Source organism: Scyliorhinus torazame, chromosome 4 (genome assembly GCF_047496885.1).
Source record: "Scyliorhinus torazame isolate Kashiwa2021f chromosome 4, sScyTor2.1, whole genome shotgun sequence".
NCBI lineage: Eukaryota > Metazoa > Chordata > Chondrichthyes > Carcharhiniformes > Scyliorhinidae > Scyliorhinus > Scyliorhinus torazame.
Genome location: NC_092710.1, coordinates 104,788,060 through 104,808,493, shown reverse-complemented (window position 1 = coordinate 104,808,493; position 20,434 = coordinate 104,788,060). Strand labels below are relative to the sequence as shown.

Genomic DNA, 20,434 nt, shown 5'->3' with positions numbered 1-20,434 from the left:
CTGGAATCAGTCTGGTAAACCTTCGCTGCACTCCCTCGTGAGCAAGAACATTCTTCCTCAGAGAAGGAGACCAAAACTGCACACAATACTCCAAGTGTGGCCTCACCAAGGCCCGGGATAATTGCAACAACACATCCCTGCCTCTGTACTCGAAACCTCTCGCAATGACGGCCAACATACCATTCGTCTTCTTTACCGATGCTTACCTTCAGTGACTGGTGCACAAGGACACCCAGGTCCCGCTGCACACCTCCCTCTCCCAATTTACAACATTCAGGTAGTAATCTGCCTTCCTGTTTTTGCTTCCAAAGTGAATAACCTCACACTGATCCAAATTATACTGCATCTGCCATTGGTTTGCCCACTCGCCCAACCTGTCCATGCTGTAGGTTCTCTGCATCTTCGTCACAGTTCACCCTCCCACCCAATCATCTGCAAACTTTGAGATGTTACATTTTGTTCCCTCATCCAAATCATTAATATATATTGTGAATAGCTGGGGTCCCAGCACCGATCCCTGTGGTACCCCACTGGTTACTGCCTGACAATTTGAAAAGGACCATTAATTCCTACTCTTTGTTTCCTCTCTGCCAAACAGTTTTCTATCTACCTCAATACATTTCCCCCAATCCCATGCGCCTTAATCTTGCACAATAATCTCTTATGCCTTCTGAAAGTCCAAATATACCACATCACCTTGTCAACTGTACTGGTTATATCTTCAAAGAATTCCAACAGATTTGTCAAGCATGATTTCCCCTTCATAAATCCATGCTGACTGATCCTGCCACTACTTTCTAAACGTTCCGCTATAAATTCCTTGATAATGGATACAAGCATTTTCCTCACTATTACACGCTTACTGGTCTATAATTCCCTGCTTTCTCTCTCCCTCCCTTTTTGAATTTTGGAGAGACGTGAGCTCCCCTCCAATCTGCAGGGACTGTTCCAGGGTCTATAGAATCCCAGAAGATGACCGCCAATGCATCCACTATTTCCAGAGCCACCTCCTTAAGCACTCTGGGATGCAGATTATCCGCCTCCAACATTTCTGGTATCTGACTTGTGTCCTCTTTTGTGAAGCCAGAACTTAAGTATGTATTTAATTGCTCAGCCATTTCTTTGTCCCTTATTATGCATTCCCCTGTTTCTGTCTGTAGGGGGTCTACATTTGTCTTTACCAATCTCTTTCTCTTCACACATCTGTAGAAACTCTTAGGGCGCGATACCCCGATCGCGGGACTAAGTGTCTGCGCCGTAATGAACGCCGTCGCGTTTCACGATGGCGCGAAACGGCGCCCGCCGCGACCGATTCAGGGGCAGAAAAGGGGCCAGCAGCTGTGAGAAACGTGGTGGGCGTGTTGCCAGAGCAGCGGCGTCATCGCGCGACGCCAGGATGACGCCGCGTCATACGAAGTGCACGATCGGCACACAGGCCCCGAAGTCTGGAAATGGCTGAGCCCCGCCGTGCCGCTCCCCGCTTCCGGGACAGCGACCTAGAGACACTGCTGACGCAGTGCAAGACCGCAGGGCCATCCTTTTCCCCAGAGGGTGGTTACCGGCAGAGGTTGGCATGGCGGTCAGCGCTGTGGGGCACATCCCCCGCTCTGGGAGACAAGTGCAGGAAGAAACTACATGACCTCACGAGGGCTGAGAGGGTAAGTGCCCCGAGACTTCCCCCGGGCAACGCCCCCCCCTCCCCCCCTGCCCACGCAGGGGGGGGGGGTCTGGGGTACCACATTGCACCCGAGACACATGTGGACCCCCCCCCCCATGGAGAGGTGCCATTGCGTGGGTCCGAGTGTCCCCACCTAGTGATAATGGTGCTAACGTGTGTACGTCCTGCTGATGACCGCCTAATCCTGAGTCCCCCCCCACAGGGCAAGACTGCTCACAATCACAGGGAGCATACAAGAGCTGGAGGTGGATCACCTGAGCTGCACCCCCTTACCGTCTACCAGCAGAGGGCTCTGGACCTCGCTGGAGGAGCCACCAGCCGGGAGGAGCCGCCAGCCGGGAGGAGCCGCCGTGCCAGGGAGGAAGCGCCGTGCCAGGTCAGAGGCGCAGCACCAAATGAGAATCCCCTGTCTGCATACAGTCCCTCAGCCCATCATTACCCCCACCCACCTCACACTCCACCCCCTCACAATCCACCCCCTCACAATCCACCCCCTCACACCCCACCCCCTCACACTCCACCCCCTCACACTCCACCCCCTCACAATCCACCCCCTCACAATCCACCCCCTCACACTCCACCCCCTCACACCCCACCCCCTCACACCCCACCCCCTCACAATCCACCCCCTCACAATCCACCCCCTCACAATCCACCCCCTCACAATCCACCCCCTCACACCCCACCCCCTCACACTCCACCCCCTCACAATCCACCCCCTCACAATCCACCCCCTCACAATCCACCCCCTCACACTCCACCCCCTCACACTCCACCCCCTCACACCCCACCCCCTCACACCCCACCCCCTCACAATCCACCCCCTCACAATCCACCCCCTCACAATCCACCCCCTCACAATCCACCCCCTCACAATCCACCCCCTCACACCCCACCCCCTCACAATCCACCCCCTCACACCCCACCCCCTCACACCCCACCCCCTCACAATCCACCCCCTCACACCCCACCCCCTCACACTCCACCCCCTCACAATCCACCCCCTCACAATCCACCCCCTCACAATCCACCCCCTCACACTCCACCCCCTCACACCCCACCCCCTCACACCCCACCCCCTCACAATCCACCCCCTCACAATCCACCCCCTCACAATCCACCCCCTCACAATCCACCCCCTCACACCCCACCCCCTCACACTCCACCCCCTCACACCCCACCCCCTCACACCCCACCCCCTCATACCCCAATCCCCCTCACACCCCACCCCCTCACACCCCAATCCCCCTCTCACCCCACCCCCTCACACCCCACCCCCTCACACCCCACCCCCTCACACTCCACCCCCTCACACCCCAATCCCCCTCACACCCCACCCCCTCACACTCCACCCCCTCACACTCCACCCCCTCACACCCCAATCCCCCTCTCACCCCACCCCCTCACACCCCACCCCCTCACACCCCACCCCCTCACACCCCACCTCCTCACAATCCGCCCCCTCACAATCCACCCCCTCACACCCCAATCCCCCTCACACTCCACCCCCTCACACCCCACCCCCTCACATCCCACCCCCTCACACCCCACCCCCTCACAATCCGCCCCCTCACAATCCACCCCCTCACACCCCAATCCCCCTCACACTCCACCCCCTCACACCCCACCCCCTCACATCCCACCCCCTCACACCCCACCCCCTCACAATCCGCCCCCTCACAATCCACCCCCTCACACCCCAATCCCCCTCACACTCCACCCCCTCACACCCCACCCCCTCACACCCCACCCCCTCACACCCCAATCCCCCTCACACTCCACCCCCTCACACCCCACCCCCTCACACTCCACCCCCTCATACCCCAATCCCCCTCACACCCCACCCCCTCACACCCCAATCCCCCTCACACCCCACCCCCTCACACCCCACCCCCTCACACCCCACACCCTCACACCCCACCCCTTCACACCCCACCCCCTCACACCCCACCCCCTCACACCCCACCCCCTCACACCCCACCCCTTCACACCCCACCCCCTCACACCCCACCCCCTCACACTCCACCCCCTCACACTCCACCCCCTCACACTCCACCCCCTCACACTCCACCCCCTCACACTCCACCCCCTCACACTCCACCCCCTCACACTCCACCCCCTCATACCCCAATCCCCCTCACACCCCACCCCCTCACACCCCAATCCCCCTCACACCCCACCCCCTCACACCCCACACCCTCACACCCCACCCCCTCACACTCCAATCCCCCTCACACCCCACCCCCTCATACCCCACCCCCTCACCCCCCAATCCCCCTCACACCCCACCCCCTCACACCCCACACCCTCACACCCCACCCCCTCACACTCCAATCCCCCTCACACCCCACCCCCTCATACCCCAATCCCCTCATACCCCAATCCCCCTCACACCCCACCCCCTCACACCCCACCCCCTCACACCCCAATCCCCTCACACCCCACCCCCTCACACCCCACCCCCTCACACCCCACCCCCTCACACCCCACCCCCTCACACCCCACCCCCTCACACCCCACCCCCTCACATTCCACTCCCTCACACTCCACTCCCTCACACTCCACCCCCTCACACTCCACCCCCTCACACTCCATCCCCTCACACCCCACCCCCTCACACCCCACCCCCCACACCCCACCCCCTCACACCCCACCCCCTCACACCCCACCCCCTCACACCCCAGCCCCTCACACCCCACCCCCTCACACCCCACCCCCTCACACCCCACCCCCTCACACCCCAATCCCCCTCACACCCCACCCCCTCACACCCCACCCCCTCACACCCCACCCCCTCACACCCCACCCCCTCACACCCCACCCCCTCACACCCCACCCCCTCACACCCCAATCCCCCTCACACCCCACCCCCTCACACTCCACCCCCTCACACCCCAATCCCCCTCACACCCCACCCCCTCACACCCCAATCCCCCTCACACCCCACCCCCTCACACCCCAATCCCCCTCACACCCCACCCCCTCACACTCCACCCCCTCACACTCCACCCCCTCACACTCCACCCCCTCACACTCCACCCCCTCACACTCCACCCCCTCAGAGAGGCAAGTTATGGGGACAGGGAGGTAATTGGAGTTAGGCTAAATCAGATCAGCCATGATCATGGTGGAGCAAATATGAGGGGCTGAATAGCTTACTCCTGTTCGTATTTCTTCTGATCTTATGTTCAGTCCTTTTATATGTTGTTGTTTCAATCGATACCTCGCTCATTGCGTTGAAAAACACTGGCCAATTTCTATAAACATTTAGGCCGTGATTCTCGGCCCTGCACATTTCAGCCCCGACCAGCCGGTGGGATTCTCCGTTACGCCGGCCGGTCAATGGGGTTTCCCATTGTGGGGCAGCCCTACGCCGTCGGGAAACCCCCGGGAGCCGGCTTAACGGAGAATCACGCCGGCAGAGAATCCCAGCCTTGCTTTTCAGGCAACTGGTCAGGATGGCTTAATTTCCAGTCAGCCAGGAGAAGCGAGTGATGGACACCTTGCCTGTTCTGGTTCAGTGCAACATTGGGCAGCCGCTGAAGCTGGCAGAATGATCCACTCGATTGATTCCTCAAATGAGCGCTTTGTACTGAGAGGAGAGATTGAGTAGAAATGGGCCTATATTCTCTGGAGATTAGAAGAATGAGATGCCCCCCTGTGACATCTTGCTTCTCTGTGGTTCCATGGAAGTCTTTGGCACAAACCTGCTCCCTCTGGCCAACCAGCAGCCTCAGTGATGGCTGCCACAGGTCTCTGGATGAGTTTCACCCTTTATCTGACCCCCTCAACAATCTTAACTGGGTAGGAAACCCATCCCCATCCCAATGAAGGGCCCATGAAAATCTGAACTACAGCCAGTTTCCCACCAGAGGCAGGTTACTGACCCAGAAACAGGCCCAACTCCTGTTTCCCATCTCGGTGGCAAAAGTCTGGCCTGTTATGTTAAACTTGTTTACAGCCCATTTGGAGCATTGTGTCCAGTTTATTTAGGTCTCCATACTACAAAAATGAATTAAAAAGGGAAGATGCAAAAAAAAAATAATCAATCTGATGATAACAAAACGATCAGGAAAGATCAAACTTGCTCTTTTTCTGTGGAAAAGAGATGGCCGAGGAGTGACCTGATTGGCATCTTAATGATGAGGGGGTTCGATGGGGCAAACAGAGAGAAAATGTTTCCACTTCCGGGGGGGGGGGGGGGGGACCATGAATAAAAAGATTGTTATGAATAAATTCAATCGAGAATTCAGGACAATCGTCTTTACCCAGAAAGTGGTGAGAATGGGGAACCAACACAAAGAGGAAGCTACATGAGTCGGTGAGGGGGGAAAGGAATAATAAAAGTAATCTTTATTATTGGCACAAATAAGCTTACATTAACACTGCAATGAAGTTACTGTGAAAAGCCCCCAGTCACCACAATCCAGCGCCTGTTCGAGTACACTGAGAGAGAATTCAGAATGTTCAAATTAATTAACAGCACGTCTTTCCAGACTTGTGGGAGGAAACCGGAGCACCCGGAGGAAACCCACGCAGAAACGGGGAGAACGTGCAGACTCCGCACAGACAGCGACCCAAGCCGGGAATGGAACCTGAGACCCTGGCGCTGTGAAGCAAAGGATATGCTGAGAGGTTGAGAAGAAGCAAGGTAGGAAGAGGCTCATGTCGAGCCTAACGAGCGACATAGACCGGTCGTCCCAAATGACCTGTTTGCGTTCTGTAAATCGGATACAGCTCGATGAAATTTCGTCTTTATGAGATCTGCTTGCAACTAATAATAGAGAAGGATATTACATTCTTAATTATGATGCACTAATGGTCTTGCGCTTCTGAAAGAGTTCATGAAGAGTTAGATTATATGGTGTACTGTAACTGATTAGGGTGGGAGTCAATAAGGTCAATCTCTAGCATCGGGTGCATGCTGACTTACATGCACCACTAGGCTTCTGTTGAATAACTGTACAATCGCCTGAGTGGTGACAATATCACGAGGCTTTATAATAGGATTCAGATTCTCACTGACTTAATAAACAGTAGTTGAACAAAGCCCAGAAGGGCTAGCCTTTAAAAATCAATTTAAACAAAATGTGTGATACCATTCTATTATAATTACTGTCAGGGCACAGTGCTTTATAAAAGAATTAAAGATATAACAAATTAAATGTTGTCACCTTAGCACCTTTTGCAAAATTGGCAAATGTATTTATTTCACTTTAGCTTCAACCGATCAGAAACAAACATAGATTTCAACTTCTGCATTAAGAACCATGTTGACTGTAAGTAAATGATAGTATTTTATTGGTGTAATCTGGGGCCACAAAATGGGGGAAAATATAGAAAACCTTGCATTTATACAGCACCTCTCACAACCTCAGGCCATTCCAAAGAATTCTGTAGCCCATGAAGTAATTCTTTGTTTTTTAAAATAAATTTAGGGTACCCAATTATTCTTTTCCAATTAAAAGGGGCAATTTAGCGTGGCTAATCCACCTACCCTGCACATCTTTTTAGATTGTGGGGGCGAGGCCAAAAACAGATACAGGGAGAATGTGCAAACTCCACACGGACAGTGACCCGGAGCCGGGATTGAACCCCGGGTCCCCAGCGCCGTGAGGCAGCAGTGCTAACCACTGTGCCGCCCTGCCCATGAAGTAGTTCCGAAGTATAGTCACTGTTGTAATGTTGGATGCGCTGTGGCCAATTTGTGTACAGCAAATTCCCACAGACAGCAATACAACAATCACAGGTAGGGAAATAAATAATGGCAGGGGCATTGGGGTGCATTCCATTGCTCTTTTTCAAATAATGCTTTGGAATGTTTCGCGTTCACCTAAGCCTTTATTGTACATCTCATTAAACACCTCTGACACCACAGCGCTCCCTCAGTATTGCACTGGAGTGTCAGCCAGTACAAAAGCCTCTGGAGCGGGACTTGAAAACACAACTTTCTCAGTCAGAGGAAAGCCGCTGAGCCATGACTGATGATGTGACAATTTAAAACAGTAACGGTGTGGGCTTTAAGCATTATTTACTGCCCGAGCGTCAATTGTTCAAATTCCAGGTGAGCAATTTTCAAAGTTGATGGAAGTGACTTCAAATTTATTGGTTATTTGGCTTCTGCCCAATTCCTAGTGGATACTGTTTCAATCATAAATCTGTCACTATTCAGCACAAAATGACCATCTCTCTCGCTCCCATAGAGAGGGTGACTGGTAAAGGAAATGAAAATTATATGGGACAGTCACATTCTGCCAAATGAGGTTGAACTACGTTGCTGTATGTACAAAGAACTTGGAATCCTCATTGTTTGGAATGAATTTAAAGTAATTAATTTTGCGAGCTTTACCCTGACACGAGAGGAAAGAGGAGACACGGACAAGAACAGTTCTGCCAGCCTCCAATTCACTCAGAGCAGTTGTACAGTTCGCATTTGTACATGCATTTAAAAGCACAATGGAGACGAACAGTTGTGATCTGCAAATTGTCACATCTGGAGATGGAGGACAATCACGGAATCATACAGGCCATTCAGCCCAATGTGCCTGTTCTAATTCTTTAAACGAGCAATCCAATTAGTCCCACTCAGCTTCTTCTCTTTCCCCTTACTCCTGTGAGTGCTTTCCGAACGAACTTGAGCTCAACCAACGTTCGACTGCTTATATCCTATCTCGCATCATGGGTTAAATTCTTCGTTTCTAAGAGTAAGTGTTGACACGATGCAGGATTCGTGGACTTTCACGACAGCAAAATTGGCGCTGAACCTGGATCGGTTTCGCTACTCTGGGGCAGCTAGCACCAGCACCACGTGCAACACAATCGTTTCCCATGAAAAACAGCGCGGTATTTGCCGGGTCGTGATTGACACTCGGGAGGCTGACAAGCTGCAGCCGCACATGCGCACTTCACTCCCCACACACACCATCCCAGTCCATACAGCTGATGGGCCGGCTGAGGCCAGAGAGCACCTAGCGGGGTAACCTGGGGGGATACCTATACGACCTATGACCCAAAGTTCACAGTGAGCAGTTAGCGGCGTGCGCAGCTGCATGGCTGCCTTGCAGACCGCGGCAATGGTGTTCCGTGAACATCCACCCGGCCCCACAGCCTATCTCCTGACCCCCGATACACCCTCCGGCCCTGGCAGAAGATCCCTGGCCAGCGACACAGCTGTTAGCAAACTATGGCAAGGTTGGACACATTCCGCACCCTGCAATTTTGGTGTGGGAACCTATTCTCTGCTCAATTGTGTTTCCCGATTTCAGCATCAGCCAATGGAGAATTCCGCCCCATGACTCTCATTCACCCATTATCTTGCTCCTGGTGTTGCAATGGCGTTGTGTTCAAACCTGTTACGAGCTATGTCCATCCTTATCTCTATAACCTTCTCCAGCTCAACATTCCTCTGAGACAGTAGGTCCCTCTAGTTCTGGTGTCTCGAGCACCTGTGATTTTCTTAGCTCCACCCCTGGCAGTCATGCTTTCAGCTGCATAGGCCTCAGAATTTCCTCTCAAAACCACTCCCTCTCTCTCTCCTCCTTAAAGATGCTGCTTAAAACCTATCTCTTCCAATTAGCAGTGACCGCAGTAGAGCACCACATTTTTAAACTTCAAAATTCATTAAGGGTTCGATATTAATAAAGATAGAAGGAGTGATCGGTTCTCTACTAACATTAAAAATGTCACCAGCAACAATAAGTGAACACTGATTAGTGGAGCTTCATCATCAAGAACAACAGGCACTTTGACTAGGTTTGAGTCTGCATTACTTAACCCCACTTATCTTTATATCATCCCCCTCCTGGTATTGTTTAATGTTACTGCCCCATCCTGGCAACACAAAGAAAATACTACTCTGAGGCAACATGGGGAAAATCTAAAAATCAGGATTTAGGAATATGTATTTGCAATACTGACAAAACAAGCACTTTGTTGGCCCAAAGCCTGTAGCGTGAGGGGTGGCCATGTCCAATATGGTGATACGGAGGGACATTCCTTCATTTGACTAACCTACAGGCAATGGAAAAGCTTCTCCAAAGAGTTTCCATCCAATGTTTTTGCACGGAGCCATCACCAAATGCAGCAAGAGAGTGGTTTTCAAAAGGGGACAGCATGTCAGAAAGAAATGAAGTGAAGGAAGGGTTGCCTCGTTGTTCACAAAGATCATAAAATCATGGAATTTACAGTGCAGAAGGAGGCCATTCAGCCCATTGGTTCTGCACTGGCCCTTGGAAAGAGCACCCTACTTAAGCCCACGCCTCCAACCTATCCCCATAAACCAGTAACCCCTCCTAACCTTTTTGGACACTAAGGGAAATTTAGCATGGCCAATCCACCTAACCGGCACATCCTTGGACTGTGGGAGGAAACTGGAGCACCCGGAGGAAACCCACACAGACACGGGGAGAATGTGCAGACTTCGCACAGACAGTGACCCAAGCCGGGAATCGAACCTGGGACCCTGGAGCTGTGAAGCAACAGTACTCACCACTGTGCTGCCGTGCTGCGAGATGCAGGGGCATTTGTACAAAATGACACCCGAGTGATGTTGGAGATCCTGGCCGGGACTCTCATCAATCAGCATTCACCCCACTACCACTGCCAGCGAGAATGAACTTGGCACTCAGCCAAACCTTCATTCACTGCAGCGGGAATGGAGAACCCCGGCCGGTGTGAACAGACAGAGAATCTATCTGAAACTTTAACCCCGTTTGCTCTCTCCACAGATGCTGCCTGGTTTTCTGAGTATTTCCCACATTTACTGTTCTCCTCCGTTGTGTACTTTTCACGGGGCCCATCAACCATGGCACAAACATTCATTGGGAACTCCCATCCTTTCTGGAACTAAAGGAGAAAAAATCAGGCCATTCAGCACCTTGTTTATTTGGTGGGTTGGGGGTTTGATGGAACTACCGGGGTGGTGGTCGTGTGAATGTCACTGGACTAATGGTCTAGTAATCCAGAGGCCCAGGCTCTGGGGACGTGGGTTCAAATCCCACCATGACAGCTGGGGTGGGGGCATTTAAATTTAATTCATAAATATGGATATAAAGCCATTCACAGGAATGGTGACTGTGAAACTATCATTGATCATCATTGATAACCCATTGGGTTCACCAATGTCCTTCAGGGAAGGAAATCTGCCGTTCTTACCTGGTTTGGCCAGCATGTGACTCCGGACCCACAGCAATGTAGTTGACTCTTAAACACCCTCTGAAATAGCCAAGCAAACCGCTCAGTTCAAGTGTAATTGGAGATGGGCAACAAATGCTGGCCTTGACAGCGCTGACCATATCCATGAACGATTAAAGAAATCAAAAGTACCATTTCAAATGCTGTGCACAACTAATTCCCAGTTGTGTGCACTCTTTTCATTAGGCGAAGGGCGCGATCTAATCAAAAACAAAAGGTTCTGGGTGGGATTAGAGGAGTTGTGCGCCAGGAACGACCTCCGCTATCTAATGGCACTCTGCTTTTTTTCGGGCCTCTATGGGGATCACCGCCAACACCCCCCCCCCAACCACACTTAGCGCTGTTTATTGCAGTGAGGAGCTTTGGCGAGTGGAGCTCCTCAGTGCAGGAAGAGAGCGGGGTGCCATTTTTAAATGGTGCCCTGATTCCTCGATGCACCCCCTCTCCCCCCCACAGAAGCAACCCCTGGACCACCCAATGCCCCAACTCACCTGTTGAGTGGGTCCTCGAGCCCCCTGCACCTCAGCTCATAGCGGCATGGCACCCCCGGGCCTGACTCCCGGCATGCGCAAAATGCCACCTGGACTCCCTGGCAGTTCCAGGTTGGCACCCAGGTGGCACTGCCAGGGTGCCCATGTGGCATTGCCAGGATGGCAGAGCCATGCTACCTGGGTGGCATCAGCAGTGCCAGAGTGTCCCACTGCCCAGCAGCCCGTCCCAATTCAAGCAGGACATAGCGGGTAAATCGTGCCCTTTGCAGCATGAAGGTTAAGGTAGCTGTTGAGGAACCCTGATGAATGCCAAGGATGGCTGGGTGAGGATTATCCTCCACTCTTACCGGCTTTCACAGTGGGATAAGCAACATGAGTACAGAGCCTTATTCCCCTAATAACCACCTACAGAGTATTTCTTTCCATTCAAGTGCTATGGGCATTTATATGGATTGACATACAATGTTGTGGCTTCCTGGTTGCATGATGACGTTGCTGTGGTTAGGTCCATGCAGCAGAACGTTAACTGAGTGCAAACACTTTCTGTGTGTGACAGTCGAGGGATTGAGGCAAAGGCCTCTGATGTCCGCGTGGGTACCATGTTTGACTGCACTCACGCAAAATCTATTAAAGAAAGAAAAAAGAAAGCCTTGTATTTCTATAGTGTCATTCACCACCTCAGCGAGTCCCACAGTGCCTTACAGCCAAGAAAATATTTTTGAAGTGTAATTAATCATTGTTGTAGTACAGGCAACACGGCAGTCAATTGGTAAACAGCAAGATCCCACAAATGATAATGACGCAAATAACCGCTTTAGTGATGTTGGTTGGAGGTGTTACATTTTGGTCAGAAATACCAGGGAGAATTCTCCAGCTCGTTTCAAAGTTGGAATCTCTGACGCTGCAGCATTCCCTCGGTCCTTAGGAAATTTTTTTTTAATGATCTTTATTGTCACAATAAAGACTTACATTAACACTGCAATGAAGTTACTGTGAAAAGCCCCTGAGTCGCCTGTTCGGATACACAGAGGGAGAATTCAGAATGTCCAAATTACCGAACAGCACGTTTTTCGGGACTTGAGGGAGGAAACCAGAGCACCCGGAGGAAACCAACTCCGACTCCGCACAGACAGTGACCTGGAATCAAACCTGGAACCCTGGCGCTGTGAAGCAACAGTACTAACCACTTAGAGTGCTTAGAGTGACATTCTGCAAATTGTGCTCAAGTCTCCGGACTGGGACTTGAACCCCTGACTTTCTGACTCAGAGGCTACCAGCTGAGCACGAGCAGGTACTATCAGTCACTGAAGCTTTACGTCTTGTCCGACTTCATAAAAGTGAAGCTAAGTGTTTCTCCCTGCAACCTACATTTGTCAGGTCCGTGTAAGCATTCAGACTGCGTGGCTGAGACGCGCATGGTGGCAAGGCAACTCCATGTCGTGAAAGGCTGCCGTCCTACAGCAAGAGGTGTCCTTGATCCTGATGTTATGTGAAGGTCATTGTGCAGCAGATGGCACAGCTCTTCAGCAGCCTGACTCATTAAACAACGGATCGCTTCTGATGCGTCCAGTTCCAGGTCCCTTTGCAGTGATGGGCAGAGACAGATTGCCTCAAGGGGCTCTGTGACTGCACTTGTTGGCCCCCATACAAACACTTCTCCGTCGTCTCATTGCCCATTCAGAATTCCTAAAGGAATAGCCATTCTCGTCCCTCTGTAAATTACAACGTCAAAGCCTGCAGCAGCCAGAATCAGCAGAAGAAAGCATCACAGAGAGGTTAAAAAAAACATACTGGAGCAAGTACAAAGAAGGAAGTGTAAAGATTTGAAAAAAAAAAACTTACCCTTGCTCTTTAAAAAGTTTCATCGAGCAGGGAAGTGCCGGAACTTCTGGAAGGTTCATCCGGTTTCTATGGATGAGTCTCACTCTTTGGTCAGAACCTCAGATGTGGAATTACTGGCATGAGCATTCAGTGTCGTGTTTCAATAAGGCGGTACAAAACTGGTGGCTCACTCATCCGTCGCACTCAAATCTCATGCAATAAAATTGATCGCTGACTGAACTCAATGCAGGAGGCTACCTGAGGAATATGTGAACATGAGTAGGCCATTCAACCCTTCCGCCTGTTCTGTCATTCACTGACATTGGGGCAGATTTGTGAGCAAACCCCTTGGACCCGGTTTATCGGTCGCGTCCTGCTGGACTCAGAGCGGGACTCCATCGGCATGGAGCAACTGGGATGTGTGGAAGAAAGGATCACCCCCTTTTTACGGCACTAGCTGTTCCTACATCTTATGGTCAAGGGAGCAGATAAATTTAAAAAATAAGTGGAAATCTGAGAAAAGGGGAAGGCGGGGAGACCGGGGGGGGGGGGGGGGTGATGGGAGGTGGGGGCGTGTAGTTTGGAAGGGGGTGGGGTCTGACCAGAGGGGCTGGTGGGGTCAAACCAGAGTGTGGGGGAGGGGGTGGTCAGACTCCTGCATTGGGGCGGTGGGGTTGGAGCGGGGAGAAGGGGGGTCGGACAGGAGGGAGCTGTTAGACCAGGGGGGCGGGGGGACTGAGGCTGATGGAGAAAATGTTTACCTAACGTATTGTATTCCGGGCTTTAATAATAGGGGCATAGAATACAAGAGCAAGGAGGTTCTGCTGAACTTAACCAAGATACGAGTTAGACCTCAGCTGAAATATTGTGCACAGTTCTGGATGCTGCACTATGGGAAGGATGTGAACACATTGGAGAGAGTACAGAAGAAGTTTGCAAGAATGGATCCAAGGATGAGGAACTTGGAGAAGTTGGGACAGTTGGGAGAAGGCTCAGAAGAGATTTGATAAGTGTGTTCAAAATCATGAAGGGGCTGGACATAATAGACAGGGAGAGACTGTTCCTGCTCATAAAAGGCTTGAAAATGAGATTTAAATTGATTTGCAAAAGAAGCAAATGTGATGTGAGAAACCACACAGAGAGTAGTTTGGGTCTGGAACTCACTGCCTGGAAGTGTGCTGGAGGCAAGTTCAATTGAAGCGTTCATGAAGGAATTAGATGATCATTTGAATAGAGACAATGTGCAGGGGTACGAGGAAAAGGCAGGGGAATGGCACGACGTCATGATGCTCATTCTAACTCTTCCAACTTCTTCCATCGGGCAGGAGATACAGAAGTCTGAAAACACGCACAAACAGACTCAAAAAACAGTGGGCAGCACGGTAGCATTGTGGATAGCATAATTGCTTCACAGCTCCAGGGTCCCAGGTTCGATTCCGGCTTGGGTCACTGTCTGTGCGGAGTCTGCACATCCTCCCCGTGTGTGCGTGGGTTTCCTCCGGGTGCTCCGGTTTCCTCCCACAGTCCAAAGATGTGCCGGTTAGGTGGATTGGCCATGCTAAATTGCCCTTAGTGCCCAAAATTGCCCTTAGTGTTGGGTGGGGCTGTGGGGATAGGGTGGAGGTGTTGACCTTGGGTAGGGTGCTCTTTCCAAGAGCCGGTGCAGACTTGATGGGCCGAATGGCCTCCTTCTGCACTGTAAATTCTATGAAAACAGCTTCTTCCCCACTGTTACCAGACTCCTAAATAACCCTCTTATGGACTGACCTCATTAACGCTACACCCTGTATGCTTCATCCGATGCCAGTGCTTATGTAGTTACATTGTATATATTGTGTTGCCCTATTATGTATTTTCTTTTATTCCCTTTTCTTCTCATGTACTTAATGATCTGTTGAGCTGCTCGCAGAAAAATGCTTTTCACTGCACCTCGGTACACGTGACAATAAACAAATCCAATCCAATCCAATCCAATCATTTGGAGAGCCGGTGCAGACAGAATGGGCCAAAAGGCCTCCTTCTGAGCCGTGACTGATCTGCGATTCTGAATTTTACATTTTCTTTTGCACTGTTTACAATTCCACCTCTACTTGTGTCTTTGACGAATGTGAACACATGGGGCGAGATTCTCTGTTCCTGCGTCTAAGTGCTGACGCCAATGGAGGATCCGTGGAGTTCCACGATAGAAGAATCGGCACCACACCTGCACTGATTCCGCTACGGGTGAGGAGCTAGCACTGTCACCGCGGAGAATAACCGCAGAACACACAAAAAACGGTGGGGGAATCGCCGGGTCTGTGATGGACATGTGCAAGACTGACAAGCTGCAGCGTGCCTACACCATCTCCACACTCGCACCGATTGCGCCCAAAAAGATGGCGCCGGTTGTGCTGGGCGCGTCCCCATCTGCCTCAACCCCACAGCCCACCCCCTGGTCACTCCCCTCAGCCCTGGCAGAAGCCCCCCGGACAGCGGCACGACTGTTGGCGAAGTATGGCGGTACTGGACACTGTCCGTATGCCCTCTCTCCGCAGCTGCCACACCAGATTCACGACTGTCGAGACCACACATGGATCGCGCCGTCGGGCACTCGCCCCCTCGGAGGCGGAGCATCGCGGGTGAGCCCGATAATGGGATGTGAACTCGATTGCAACTGTGCGCAGTGCGCGGTGCAATGACGCGATTTGGAGGGGGCGGAGCATCGCAACTCGGCGTCAAACCGACGCCTGCCACGATTTTGGTGTCGGGAGCTGCTCTGCGGCCGACCGCTGTTTCCGATTTTGGCGTTGGGCAACAGGGAATCCCGCCCATGGTTTTCTATCCTATCATCGGAGGTGTTAATAAAAAGTGAATATTTGTCCTTGTAGGACATCAGTAGTCGCATCCTGCTAATTAGAGGATCTGCTCAAGAAACTTACACTCGTCTCCTGCTACTTGTTGGAGCATAGGATCTGACACAACTTATATTTCAGTGATGTTGTTATTGTTCACTGAATCACAAATGAAAGCACTGTCCTGCTTTATTTCTTGGTAAATTAGTGAGGATATTCACTGAGATATTCAGCAAGGCCTTTGACAAGGTCCCTCATGGCAGACTGGTACAGAAAATGAAGTCACACGAGATCAGAGCTGAGCTGGCAAGATGAATACAGAACTGGTTCAGTCATAGACAACAGAGGGTAGCTGTGCTTTTCTGAATGGAGGACTGTGACGAGTGGTGTTCCACAAGGATCAGTGTTGGGACCTTTGCTGATTGTAGTATATATATGTATATATATATATATATATAAATAATTTGGAGGAAAATGTAACTGGTCTGATTAGTAAGTTTGCGGACGACACAATGGTTGGTGGAATTGCGGATAGTGATGAGGACTGTCAGAGGATACAGCAGGATAATAGATCGGTCGGAAATTTCGGCGGAGAGATATCAGATGGAATTTCATCTGGACAAATGTGAGGTAATGCATTTTGGAAGGTCTAATACAGGTGGGAAATACATATTAAATGGCAGAACCCTTAAGAGTATTGACAGGCAGAGGGATTTGGGTGTACAGGTCCACAGGTCACTGAAAGTGGCAACGCAGGTGGAGAAGGTAGTCAAGAAGGCATACGGCATGCTTGCCTTCATCGGCTGGGGCATTAAGTAGAAAAATTGGCAAGTCATGCTGCAGCTGCATAGAACCTTAATTAGGCCACACTTGGAATATAGTTTTCAGTTTTGGTCGCCACACTACCAACCAGAAAGATGTGGAGGCTTTAGAGAGGGTACAGAAGAGGTTTACCAGGATGGTTCTGGTATGGAGGGCATTAGTTATGAGGAGAGGTTGGATGAACTTGGTTTGTTCTCACTGGAATGACGGAGGTTGGGAGGCGACCTGATAGAAGTAGACAAAATTATGAGGGGCATGGACAAAGTGGATTGTCAGAAGCTTTTTCCCAGGGTGGAAGAGTGAATAGGATGGAAGTAGGGAGATATGGACCCCGGAAGTGTAGAGGTTTTCAGGTTAGATGGGCAGCATGGTCGGTGCAGGCTTGGAGGGCCGAAGGGCCTGGTCCTGTGCTGGGCTGCTCTTTCTTCTTTGTTCTTTATATACAGCTCAGAAGGAGGCTATTTGATCCATCATAGAACATAGAACATTACAGCGCAGTACAGGCCCTTCGGCCCTCAATGTTGCGGCGACCTGTGAAACCACTCTAAAGCCCATCTACACTATTCCCTTATCGTCCATATGTCTATCCAATGACCATTTGAATGCCCTTAGTGTTGGTGTGTCCACTACTGTTGCAGGCAGGGCATTCCACGCCCTTACTACTCTCTGAGTAAAGAACCTACCTCTGACATCTGTCCTATATCTATCTCCCCTCAATTTAAAGCCATGTCCCCTCGTGCTAGACATCACCATCCGAGGAAAAAGGCTCTCATTATCCACCCTATCCAATCCTCTGATCATCTGGTGTGCCTCAATTAAGTCACCTCTTAACCTTCTTCCCTCTAACGAAAACAGCCTCAAGTCCCTCAGCCTTTCCTCATAAGGTCTTCCCTCCATACCAGGCAACATTCTGGTAAATCTCCTCTGCACCCTTTCCAATGCTTCCACATCCTTCCTATAATGCGGCGACCAGAATTGCACGCAATACTCCAAATGCGGCCGCACCAGAGTTTTGTACAGCTGCAACATGACCTCATGGCTCCGAAACTCAATCCCTCTACCAATAAAAGCTAACACACCATACGCCTTCTTAACAATCCTCTCAACCTGAGTGGCAACTTTCAGGGATCTATGTACATGGACACTGAGATCTCTCTGCTCATCCACACTGCCAAGAATCTTACCATTAGCCCAGTACTCTCTCTTCCTGTTATTCCTTCCAAAATGAATCACCTCACACTTTTCTGCATTAAACTCCATTTGTCACCTCTCAGCCCAGCGCTGCAGCTTATCTATGTCCCTCTGTAACTTTTAACATCCTTCCGCACTGTCCACAACTCCACCGACTTTAGTGTCAAATGCAAATTTACTCACCCATCCTTCTACGCCCTCCTCCAGGTCATTTATAAAAATGACAAACAGCAGTGGCCCCAAAACAGATCCTTGTGGGACACCACTAGTAACTGGACTCCAGTCTGAATATTTCCCATCAACCACCACCCTTTGTCTTCTTCCAGCTAACCAATTTCTGATCCAAACTGCTAAATCACCCTGAATCCCATGCCTCCGTATTTTCTGCAGTAGCCTACCGTGGGGAACCTTATCAAACGCTTTACTGAAATCCATATACACCACATCAACTGCTTTACCCTCATCCACCTGTTTGGTCACCTTCTCAAAGAACTCAATAAGATTTGTGAGGCATGACCTACCCTTCACAAAACCGTGTTGACTATCTCTAATCAAATTATTCCTTTCCAGATGATTATACATCCTATCTCTTGTAAACCTTTCCAAGATTTTGCCCACAACAGAAGTAAGGCTCACTGGTCTATAGTTACCGGGGTTGTCTCTACTCCCCTTCTTGAACAAGGGGACAACATTTGCTATCCTCCAGTCTTCTGGCACTATTCCTGTAGACAAAGATGACTTAAAGATCAAAGCCAAAGGCTCAGCAATCTCCTCCCTAGCTTCCCAGAGAATCCTAGGATAAATCCCATCCGGCCCAAGGGACTTATCTATTTTCACACTTTCCAGAATTGCTAACATCTCCTCCTTATGAACCTCAAGCCCTTCTAGTCTAGTAGCCTGAATCTCAGTATTCTCCTCGACAACATTGTCTTTTTCCTGTGTGAATATTCATTTAGCACCTTTCCTATCTCCTCGGACTCCAAGCACAACTTCCCACTACTGTCCTTGACTGGCCCTACTCTTACCCTAGTCATTTGTTTATTCCTGACATATCTATAGAAAGCTTTAGGGTTATCCTTGATCCTACCTGCCAAAGACTTCTCATGTCCCCTCCTGGCTCTTCTTAGCTCTCTCTTTAGGTCCTTCCTAGCTAACTTGTAACTCTCGAGCGCCCTAACTGAACCTTCATGTCTCATCTTTATCATGTCAATGCTTGCACTTTGAAAGAAGGATCCAATAAATTCCACACTCCCTGCCCTTTCCCCATAGCCCTGCAATGTTTTCCTATAAAGTACATATCGAATCCCATTTGAAAGTTATTACTTTGCAGCTCATAATAGCGAGCTCTGTAAAAAAATAACTTTTCATCTTCCTTCTGTCAATCACATTAAATCAGTATTCTCTGGTTACCGATCCTCCTTCCAATGGATACACTTTTTCCTTATGCACTCTATTAAGGGCTTTTCACTGTAACTTCATTGCTGTGTTAATGTAAGCCTACTTGTGACAATAAAGATTATTATCATCAGGTCCCTACAACATTGTAAACTTCTATGAAACCTCCCTTTGAATTTCTTTGTTCCACAGAGAACGATCCCAGCTTCTGCTGCCTTTCCACATTATTGAAGTCCCTCATCTCTACTACAATTCTGGTAAATCTCCTCGGTACCCTTTCCACATCTCCCCTAAAGCGTGGTACTCAGAAATGAGCACAATACTCCAGCTGAGGTATAAACAATGATTCACAATGAATTATCATACATTCCTTGCCTTTGTGTGCTCTGCCGCCATCTATAATGCCAAGGCTCTTGTACGCATTTTAAACAGCCTTGTCAACTTGTCCTGCTACCTGCCAATGATTTGTGTATGCACGAAAGGGTAAACGCTGTCTCAAAATCCATGGTGATTATTTATAACTTAGAACGTGGCGGTTCAAATGGTCTTCGCCACAGAGTCTGTGATCACAGACTTGTTAACTAATGGAGATCGCTCAAACAAGTACTAATAAACATACATCAGCCATTACTGGCAGACCGCTGAAGATTGTGCGTGTTAAACTCTGCACTGAAATCACCATTCCACACTGTTTATTGGCATTGTACATCCTTCAACTATGCCAATTAAAATAAGATGCTTTCTCTGCACTTGTGTGCCAATGTCACATTTAGAATGGTGCGATTGAAAATTGGTCCACTGGGTTGGGGTCCATTAATGACAATGGGCTTACATCTGTTCCTTCAAACCAAAGCCCAGCTGTGAACAATGATTTGCATTTAGATAGGGGACTTGAACGTAGTAAAATGTGAAAAGGCAGTTCACAGGGACATGATTAGACAGAAATCTAACACCAAAGCAAAATGAGCCAATAACAGAGTAGAACTGGAGGAACAAAGCGTTCTCGGATGGTT

General features: G+C 50.2%; 1 protein-coding gene and 1 long non-coding RNA gene across 9 annotated transcripts in view; one reads left to right on the top strand and one right to left on the bottom strand.

Annotated features, from left to right (window-relative positions):
• The window catches only part of LOC140410367 (KH domain-containing, RNA-binding, signal transduction-associated protein 2-like), an 824,701-nt gene that overhangs the window by 391,218 nt on the left and 413,049 nt on the right, over positions 1-20,434 (bottom strand). The gene's annotated exons all lie outside the window — the stretch shown is intronic.
• LOC140410368 (uncharacterized) overlaps positions 1-20,434 on the top strand; it is a 295,275-nt gene that overhangs the window by 187,021 nt on the left and 87,820 nt on the right. The window contains exon 2 of the long non-coding RNA XR_011940632.1: positions 6,162-6,329. This is a non-coding gene — a long non-coding RNA (uncharacterized lncRNA). The remainder of the gene's footprint in view (positions 1-6,161; positions 6,330-20,434) is intronic.